Here is an 11,428-nt window from a genome sequence, read left to right on the forward strand (position 1 = left end):
TTGAAACGAGTTGGCGCTGAACTGTCTGTTCTCCCCTCTCGGGCCACAGTTATGAATGGTCAGCACCTGCCCTCTCTCTTTTCTGCCCCTGCCCTGCAGGCCACGGTGGCTACTTGTCTTAAACCAAGGCCCTTTGACAGGATGTTGGATAGAGGTGGCCCTGAGGCAGAGGGCTGGTTTTATCGAATCAAAACGCTGTAGCTTTCCTGAAGACCTTTCATCTAAACGCTGTTGAAGGCCACCCAGGCTCTCATTTACAGCAGGTGGATGAAGCAAACTTCCCACGGTCACTCAGCGAGTCAAGGGCCAGGCAGGGCATTCCATAATCAAGTCCACCGGCCATGAAACCTCCATTTGTGCCATTTGTCATGTGCACTGGGTATTTCTCAAATGGCAGTCAGGAATTATCCATCCAAAGGGGTTTCTGGGAAAGCAAGGGGTCTAAGGAATAAAGTTAAGGGGCGACACATGAATTACTACCTGGAGACCTAGGCTCAAGATCTGATTGCAGCTTCTCTAAATGAAAAAGAAAACTATCCTGATGAACATTCTTTCCCATTGTCAGTCTGCTTTAGAAGTCATTACCGTGTTTCCCTGAAAATAAGACACTATCTTTCTTTTGATTTTTTTTTTTTTGCAGTTTTTGGCTGGGGCTGGGTTTGAACCCGCCACGTCCAGCATATGGGGCCAGCACCCCACCCCTTTGAGCCACAAGCACCACCCCGACACTATCTTATATTTATTTATTCTCAAGAAGACGCACTAGGGTTTATTTTCAGGGGATGTCTTCCTCTCCGCACCAAAATGCATGGAGTGGCTATGCAGCATATCTATACCCATCACTAGGTCTTATTATCGGGGTAGGGCTTATATTTAACAAATGCATAGAAATCCTGCTAGGGCTTACTTTTTGGGTAGGTCTTATTTTCAGGGAAACACGGTATATTCTTGTACAGGGGGCCATGAGACCTCTCCTGGCTGTCAACACTCAAATGCAGACAGAGTAACATCAAGTAATAGAAATCCCCCTTTCCTCTGACAAAAAAATCCTGGCCCCTGTGTGGAACTGCTGCCACCTTCAAAAGTCACTCATTCCCAAAACTGCCACCTGCCCTATACAAGGCACCAAGAAATGTCAGCTAGACAAAAACAGCTTACATCCTCACGGAGAATATTCACGTTATTTCCAGGACAGAAGTTATTTTTGAACAAAAGGGAGGGGCAGAAGACAGAGATGAGGTTATTTACAGAAATTAGTTGCAGAGTTAAAAAAAAAGTGAGTCTAAATGGGGAGATTATCAACATAGAAGGACGTGTTAGAGCCTAATAAGAAAGACATGATGTACAAAGTACATTTGAATATAACCATTAGCGGCTTGGAAGAGAGGCTGTTTACTGTATTAAAGCTACCTTTACTGGTTGTATAAAAACAAAAAAGGATTGTATTGGGGCCATCACACTCCCATCTTTTCAATTACAGAGATAGAACAATCTCAGATTCCGAAGCTAACTACAAATCAAAATTGTGTTACGTTATCTACTGAGACACAAATGGAAAATAAATACTGTTAACTGTCACTTTCCATTAGGTAACAGAAATTCAATTACATTTCAAACAAGCCTCCATGTCAACAGAATAAATCTGTTTCATAAATGAGCAGGTAACCATTTTTGATTCCAACTTCCCAAAGGGAAAAAATCAATTTTAATCACAATTCTTCAATTTTTTTTTTCCATATGAATGTTTTGGAGTCGAGTACATCATCTGGTCTAATAAGCAATGTTGTGCAGGAAGAAGAAAAAAAGTTAAAATTGGTGGGTTGGTTTCTGGCGCCTTTTAAATCACAGATACTTCATGTCTGGTTTAAACACTGAATTCTGGATTGTTCCAATGCTATCCCTTTAAAAGCAAATGTTAGAAAGAGGGGAAAATGTACAAGGGACATTCTTTCTGCCTTGGGCTTAGGCCCAATAAGAAATGGATGGGGAATATTAACTAGTTTTAGTGACAGACCTTTTGGGGCAAGCCTCCCTCCTAATTCCCTTGAAATGTAAGGAGAATCTGGAGAGATGAGTTTCTGTTCTGGAAGACTCAGTAAACCAGAGGCTGAAAAATTCAGGATGACTGATAGAACTTAGAGTAAATTATTCACATGGTTCAAAGGCATTTTGATCTAAGAAAGGCTTACTGATGACCTGTTTGTGTTGCAATGGGGCAGCCTTTTGGACGGAAGCTTTTAGTGAGTGCTAAGGGATAGATATTTCCAATAAAAGGCCTTCAAACTTATTGTCACTTGTTAAAGGGCTTATTATAACGTATTAGGATGGAATACTCCTAAGAGTTATCACTAAGAGTTCTTAATGATGACTGAGAAATTTTCATAAGCACTTTGCACAATTATTTCATTTAATCCTCACCAGCAACACTGTGAAATAGGTCTTTGTGCCAAAAGGAAAAAATGGCTCAGAAAGGTTAAGTTACCTGACCAACTGGCACAGCAAATATATGGCTGATCGGGGATTCAAACCAGGATAGCCTGGCCATTACCATCTCTGCCCCAGACCTCCAAAGTCAACACTTTTGTCCTCAGCAATGATTCATCAAGCAAATCAGGACGCTTTTGAGAGTGACTCAGGGACTTATTAACAACGGTCCCAAAACAGTAGGAGCGAACTGGAATTGTTCTTAGCAAATAGGAAACATGGGCTCCTTAATTATAAGGAAGATATTACCTGCTATAAAAAGAGTTCAAGTGATAGAGGAAAGGATAGAGGAAAGTCATGCATTATTGGCTTATAAGAAGGGCTAGAACAGGATAGAAACCTGACCCACTCATTCAAGAATATATTACCCAGCGCTTATATGTGTCAAACCCTGTACCACATGCTCAGATTATTACTGGGAACAACTCAGACCAAGCCTCCGGCCTCTTGAAGCTTACATTCTAGGAGTTGTTATAAGGATCAGAATCAATCCAGTGAGATAATACACACAAGCATGTGGTCTGAGAGAATTCTAAAGTGGAACACATATAAATCGTGCTATCACTAAGAAGCAGGGTGTTACTGTGGGAAGAATGTAACCTTAAAAGTGAAACAGACCAGGATTCTAAGTTGTTCATTACCACTTCCTATCTGTGTGACTTACTTTAGGCCCCTTAATTAATCACTCGGTCTCCATTTCTCAATCCATAAAATGTGAACAATAAAATCTTCACTGCACAGTGGCAGTGAGAAGTGTAAATAATGTCCCTCGCCTAGCGTGATGTCCACCACTGCTTAAAAGATGGCAGCTATTATCATTATTGGACTGTGTGTGTCCTCGCACCCCCAGTAGATTCATAGTCCAATGGGTATATGAAACTTACAGGATGTTTAGTGGGCTGGATTTGGACATCTGAAGATGCCCTGAAGGAGATCAGCTCAGTGAAAGCAAGGTCGAGCCCTCAGCCTATGGAAGCATTCTGAATGGCATTCAGAACAGTGCACGCAGGCAGGAGTCAATGCCCAGCAATTAAAAGAACATAATACATAGAAGGGACTAAAAAGGGGACAAGGTCAGTATGGCCACTGGGTTCTTGACTGGGTCACAGGTTTACTCCAAGACCTTGCGGAACACAGTGAACATCCAGCCTGCTAGTTCTCTTGTTTGCACATTCTGGGTGATGATCTAGGCCAGAGGATGGCAAATCTGATCAGAAAGGACTTCGTTGTAAATATCTCAGACTTTCCAGCCTACACTGTTGCAAATACGCAAATTGTCATTGTAGTGCAAAAGTAGTCAGAACAATACAGAAACAAATGAACAGGACAGTGTGGTGATACGCGGTACAGAGTAAAACTTGGAGAAACAAGTGGCAAGCCCGATGATTGGCCAGCGGATCATAGTTTTCTCTACAAAGAAGAGAGTCGAAATCCTTCTGTTGGGAAGAAACCAAGTAGAACAGCTAAATATCAGCCACAAAACATGAGGAAATCAAAAAGCACTTTTAAAAAATGTACTTCTTGCCTACCTTTCAAATGAAATATTATCACTGTCACCAAACATGCTTTTAATGGTATCCAGGGCACAGAAAAAATTGAATTCTTTCATTAATATTGCCATTACCTTCATGAAAGCAAGAAGAAGGAGCCTGTTCAAGACTTAGGAGAGGCCTACAGAGCTCCATGGAGCTAAATCTTCTCCATTTGGCCATATAAGAAGAGTAAGAAAATTGACCCTAACATTGCAACGGAGTCTCATTGCGTTTGAGACTCGCTCAAACCCACTGTGTATTGCATCAAAATCAATCTTTCACCTTCACTTCTAGGCCATCTTCCCCCTTTGAAGATATTCACCAACACAGAGTTACTACAAAATTCAGAGTTGGGAGAGAATGCACGGCTCTAGTTCCAATTCAATGGCCAAGTGAGCGTCACATATCATACAATAGATGATAAGTAAGATAGGGAAGTGCTCTGTTAAAGAATTTTTTTCAAGGAATAAAAACCTTGAAAGAACAAAGATATGTAAAGATCCTCCTTAAGAGTCACAGAAATCTTTGTGGAGAGAATGTCATCTAGAAGGAGAAAGGGCTAGACCAGTGGTTTTCAATCTTCCTAAAGCCGTGACCCTTTATCATCCCAACCATAAAATGATTTTTGTTGCTACTTCATAACTGTAACTTGGCTACTGTTATGAATCATAATATCAGATATTTATATCTGATATGCAGGATGTATTCTCATAGTTACAAAGAGGCTGCAACCCACAGGTTGAGAACTGCTGGGCTATACATCAAAGCAAGAGAATTTAGGGCCTGGGTGCAGGCTTTCTAAAAATTAGGACCTGGTCTTACCATCATGGCCTCCCAACAACTAAATCAGTGCTCAGTAAACTCGCTCAATGAATGAACAGATGAATGAATGAATGAGTAAGAGAGCAAATTAAGGAAAATCACAGCAAAGCTGAAGCTCTGGGTGACTGTCCTTCGAGTAGTGGTTGTTATTTTCAGGTTAATGATGGAGAAAAGGAAAGGAGAGAATTGTCAGCAGGACTTAGCACTAGCAATAAATAGGTGAATGAGAGTCATGTTTTTGATCAGGGGTATCATATTATTGGATCAGTGTTATAGAAACAATACTCTCAGGTATCGTTGAGGGTGAGAACAAGCCTAACGTCAAAGAGACTGGGAATCTGGGGAGAAAAGAACAAGGCCCCAAACCTGGATAGGGACAGTGGTGTTGAAGAATACAGAGTCAAAATATTTTAGAATTAGAACTGACAGGATGTGATATAGAAAATCAGAAGGACATTTACACTGAAGATGCTGCTACGGTTTTAAGCTTTAGAGTTGGGAAAGACAATGATGGCCTTATCCAGAGCCAGCTTCTGGGGTGAGGGCTGCCCACCTGATGGCCGTGTTAAGTTTGACATATCAAAATTTGGTATGCAATTCTTTGATCAGCAATAAATTCTTCAAAATCTAAGTGTCAACCTTTAGTCCTCCACCTTAATCATCATCCTCCAATCAGAAAGTAATAATAATAATAATAATAATAACCTTAACAGTCTTTGTCAAGCACACCAGTGACATCAATACCCTCACTAACTGCAGCACGGTGTGCCCTGCTTTAGCAATCTAGAAGTCCATCAGAAAAGATAGAAAGGGGCAGTGCCAATGTGCACTCACACATGTGCAATCTGGAATGTCCATAGAGGCCCCTTGTTCAGCCATGTGGACACGAACCTGTCCTACCCTGGCTGAGTGGGTAGGGCACGGGCCCCATATACCAAGGGTGGCGGGTTCGAACCTGGCCCCTGCCAAACTGCAACAAAAAATAGCCAGGCATTGTGGTGGGTGCCTGTAGTCCAGCTACTCTGGAGGCTTAGGCAAGAGAATCACCTAAGCCCAAGAGTTAGAGGTCACTGTGAGCTGTGATACCACAGCACTCTACCAACAGCAATAAAGTGAGACTCTGTCTTCACTAGGGAAAAAAAAAAAAACGATATAAGGTAAGCTTAGCTTCCTTTTGCCTGACTTTAATGATATTTCTTTTTTCTCTTTGTTCAATAACTAGCTATTTAATTCTCCAAAATTTTACTGAAATTTTTCTGGAGATTGATAGGACAGTCACTGATTTATAGAATTTCCAAAATCTACTTAACTCTTCTTTTTAAAGAGGTAAGTCATCTATGAACTTCCAGTCCTCTACGCTGGCTCCCTTTCTATGGGATATTCCTAGAGTCATCAAGGTGGTCCTGAAATGTGTGCCATGTTCCCATAGTGGTACCATGAAAAGGGCCTCATGGCTGCCCCACAGATTTCACCCCACCTGTCAAAATATCTCAGGCAAATGACCCTCAGAATGCATTTCTTTTGTCCTTGCTGATATTAAATTTTCCACAATAAATATATATACATCACTCTTGGATTGAACAATGTCAAAGGCACACAGTGTGTGTACCTGACATGGTGTTAGGCACTCTTGGAAAGCAGAAGCCATTCTGATTATGCCCCACTTGGCCACAAGAAGCTTATACTCACGCCCAAATAAGAGGAGGCAAGAAAGATACTGAGAACAATTTCTATTTTCTACTGGACATGGTTCAAAACAATGAAGAGGGTTAAGAGTCCTTTTGAAGCACTTAAAAGACTAAAAAGCTACCATGAGTTTATAAAGGCAGATTCTCTGAGGAACACAGGTATATAAAGAGAAAAGGAAGTCTTGGTTTAGAGGACGAGCTGGTCCAGAAATGAAGTGTGTTTGAGCCACTAATTACCAGTGACCAGAGTCCTAGCTGACTCTTGTGTGAGCCCACCCTCGTATCTAATGCTGGCTCTTTTCCCCTACCTTGACTTGCCTTTCCTAATGAATACCCAAGGCAGCGTATAACAGCGATACTCCTGGCCTCTTCCAGAAAGTGGGTAGGGACACAGACCCTTGCCCCGGAGCAATGATGCCCCAACTCCTACCTTTCTCAACTAACAAGGAGCACAATCATGCTCTCAGGAAATTCAAGAAACAAAACATCCGTTTGGACAGAATGTCTTTTCAGAGGTTCATTTAAATCAGGTTAAGTTGTATTTAGTTTACTAAGTTAGGGGTCATATGTCCTTGTCTTGATTTTTCTAAGTGCAAATATTTTCTAATGTATGTGCTACAGATGGATTAGTTAGACTCCTCACCACAGTGGTCAGCATGGGATTTATTTACCTAGAGTTTACCTTATGAAAATTGAACACGTTATTGTCAGAAGCTGCTTGAGCCAAAAGGACCATGGTTTCCAGGCTGCATTCTGAGGAACTCAGGTCCTACAGAGGCATCTCAGGGGTCAAGTTGAGAGGGAGAGGAAGGGCTCCAAGGCCTCCCACCTTGCTCTAATTGGAACTGTTTGAAGTTCTGCACAACACTTTATTTGGAATAAAAGAGGGAAAGGTGGCCTACTGCTTCAACAAATTGTAAACCCCTGATTCTCATTTTGCTGCCTCGTAGCATAGATGAGAAAACTGAACCCCTTCTTGTGCCGATATATGGAAGAGAAGAAAAAAAGCAACTGAGTCTCAGGAAGGTGGGGGACTTACCCAGGATCACTCAGCTAGTTAGCAATGGGATGAGGCTCAAACCTCACAGGGAATCAATTTAAATAAGGGAAATCACAGTCATGCAAGTGACTTTTTTAAAACCTTTGAGTATAAGGTGTTAGAAAAAAGGTGTAGATAAGTTAAGGAGTTAGTATATTAAAGAAGAAAACAGTTCAGTACTCTCAGTTCATTCATAATAGTCATTCAATAAATATTAAGTCCCTTCTACTGAATTCTATGTCAGGCGCTCGGGAAGGATAGCAATCAAGGCAAAAAAAGGTTCTGCTTTCATGAAGTTCATGTTTCAGTATGGAAAGAAAAACAGAAGGATGGAAAACTAATACATAAATTAAAAAATTATAAATGTGACAAAGACCGTGAGGCAAATGATCAAGGTGATGAAATAGAAAGTAACTCTACTGATGGATTCAGAAAGGTCACATCAAGAAGGTGATATTTGACTGTAACCAGTAATGCAAAAGGAGCAGGAAGAGAATCCCAGAGGGTGATTGGTGGGGTCACCTCTATGGTTTATCCTAAAAAGGGTACAAGTGAGTCTTTCTAAAAGCAGAGTATGAATGTCTTAACTCAATAACCAAGAAAATGACATGAAGGCTATGTTAACTAGTTTCATGAGAGTTATTTCAAAATGTATATGAAAATACCACAGTGTACCCTGTGATTGCATTAATGTACACAGCTATGATTTAATAAAAAAAATCTTTAAAAATAAAAAAATAAAAAGTATGTCAAAATCAAATCTCAAAGGCGAGAAAGATTGGGAACTGTTCAAGGAACCAAGACAGGGATAGTGTGGCAGCAGCCCAGTAAAGAGAGTGAACAACACGAGGCTGCAGAAGTAGATGGGAACAAGATCACATGGACTGTGTTGATCATGGTAAAAATTTAGACTTTCTTGTAAGAGCAAGAAATTTAAATCACTGAAGGGTTTCTACCCAGCAAGTCACATAATCTGATTTATATCTGAAGAATACCCAGGCCTTTGCATGATAGTGTGCAGGGAACATGGGATGAATAAAAAGGAGACTAGTATTAAGAGCGTGTTGCTTTTGTCAAGAAAAGAAATAATGGTGGTAATATTAGAAATGGAGAAAAATGGATGAATTCAAAGGATATGTTGCTTGAAAAGCCAATAGCATTTACTGGTGGGTTGAACAGGAAGAATTAGTGAGGAAAAGTGTATTCCTAGTTAAACATCAAGGAGGATGGTATTCCATTCACACTGAGAATGAAGCTGGGGGAGGATATTTTGCAAAGAGAAACCAAAAAAATGCTTTTAAGGCATATTGTGTTTAAGATGTCTTTTATATTTCCAAATAGAAATGATGCATAGGCCATTGGCTGTATACACCTGGAGCTCAAGAGAGTGTTCTGGGCTGGAGTTGAAAATGTGGCCCACATGAGCCTAGAGACTGTATTTTAAAACATGGGTTTGGGGAGATCTACTTCTAATACAGCTGAAGATGCTCTTATCAGATTTACCATCCTACAGATAACAGCTAAAATACACTCTGCACAAAATACCAAAAACAACTACATGAAAGCTCTAGAAAGTAAATAAAATCAGGCAGACTCTAGAGAAGAATCAATACTTGGGAAAAAATATTGTCACAAGTGTGTTTCCCATTTTTATGTTTTTTAGCTGATTTAGCGGGGGGAGCCTATCTTTCTGGTTGAAGAATCAGAGGATAGCAAATCTCTGGTGACCCTGAACCACAATGCTTGGGGCCAACTGAAAGCAGATCAACTAAAAATAAAATAACTGAACTGAAATTTCAGCTGCCACCCAAAAAAGCAGTTTTTTTTGTCTGAGTTCAACTGAGTTAATTTCCTGCAAAAGAAAGGAAGGAAGGAAGGAAGGAAGGGGAAAACAACATTCTTTGAGGAGCATAACAGAATCCAGAATCTCTTCAACATAAAATTTACAATATCTGGGATACAAGCTAAAACTACTCAAGATATTAAAAACTAGGAAAGTTTGACCCAGTGTTAAGAGAAAGATAATCAATGAAGTTCAAACATGAAGAGGCCCAAATGTTAGAATTAACAGATTTTAGAGCAACTATTAAACTTTAGTTCAGTAGCATAAAAGAAAAGATGCTAGTAATGAATGAATAGATACTATATCTCTGCAATCAAATTTCCTCAACTGAAAAGAGAACATCTGAAATTCTTTTGCAAAAAAAAAAAAAATCACTGGATTGGCTTAACAGCAGAATGGAGACAACAGAAGAATGGTTCAGTGAGCTTAAATGTAGATCAATAGATATTATACAATCTGAAGAACAGAGAAAAAATATTGAAAAAAATTAACAGAGCCTCAGTGCCATGTGCAATAATAGCAAAAGTTCTAATATGTGTATAATTAGAAAGGTTAGATAAAATCACTGTGAAAGTTGTAAATACCAAGATGAAATCACTTTTATCAAACATGGACAAAATAGGGCCAGAAAGGCATGAAGAAGAGGAGGCTTGTGCTTACATGTCTGAGGTAAAAACTATTCCAAGATTTTCTAAAAACTCTACCAAAAAATCCCTTCATGCATTTCTGGCTTTGTGTGCCTTGAATGTTTTACACACATACATATGTTTTCTATGGTATTATTCAAGATTGCAGTAATTCAGATAAAATGCACTCTAAAGGACATTTGCCCAGTACCATCATCTCCAACAATGAACTGAGCCTTTGAAACCAATGAACTCTGTTTCTAAGTACTGTACATAAATGTCCCCCTTTTTGCCAATAAAAGCTTCCTTTTACCCCTCCCTCCCCAGATGCAATTGTAGCTTGCCATTCCATCTACCCTGGACTATGATCCTCGTTTCTCATTCCTAAATAATCTCAACATGTTTAGAGGACAGATTTGTCCACTTTAGGTGGACAAACAAGAGGAAAGATCCCCCAAAGCCCTACAAAATTCAGGTGGTTCAGTAAAAGAAAGAATCAATCACGACCGTGAAGAAAGAACTCTTTAATCTTCTCATTCATCAGAAAATCAGCCTTCATGTTTTACTTTTCTCTGTGTCTTAATTTTAGGAATTCATGCACTCCCATAAAGAAGGAGGGGAAAATTTTCATGGATTAACCAAAAATAAGGTTGCAACTTACTGACCCACTAGGGAGATATCACCCTCTATTCTCCAACTAGGTAACATAAGTAATGATACAAACTGCAGTGGTTTGTTAAAACATAAAGAAATTTACTTTCTTAGAAGTTTTTTATTGTTTGTTTTCTTACTGCTTCATCCCACAATGAAACAGTGTGTAACATCCTTCCGGGTATCCTATCATTAAAAATCCCTGAAAAACAGATTCTACATATTAAATCTGTAATCAGAACAAAAGTTACATTGGCATAAAAAGTAAAAACAGTGGCCAAAAACAGGAGTAAAAATAAAAAACCTAGCATGGTTCAGACATTTATCAAGACCAACCCCAAAAAAAAAAAAAAAGAATCTTTCAAAAAATTGAAATCCAACCCAATGTGAGACTTACAGAAGAATAAACTTTAGCAGGTGAGATGTAACGTGCAGATTAGAAGGGATTAAAAACAGTGTCTGCAAACAAACAGCCAATGATAACACAACAAATAATATTAAATTCCTTAAGTATATCAGAAATAAGATGGCTGCAAAGGGATCAGCGAATCCACTAGACTAGCAGCACACAAAAGAGATATTCAAAGGGATAAGGAGATTGCAGGCAAACTAAATAATGTGTTTGCATCAGTTTTCACACTGGAGAATAAAGCAGGAGAGGAAAGGGAGGAAAAACTTATGTGAGAGAGAAGCCCAGCTCCGATTAAGACATCAAAGGTAAGCACAAGTCAATGAAACAGTGA

The sequence above is a fragment of the Otolemur garnettii genome, unplaced genomic scaffold (genome assembly GCF_000181295.1).
Source record: "Otolemur garnettii isolate 467f Iridium unplaced genomic scaffold, OtoGar3 scaffold00069, whole genome shotgun sequence".
Classification (NCBI taxonomy): Eukaryota; Metazoa; Chordata; class Mammalia; order Primates; family Galagidae; genus Otolemur; species Otolemur garnettii.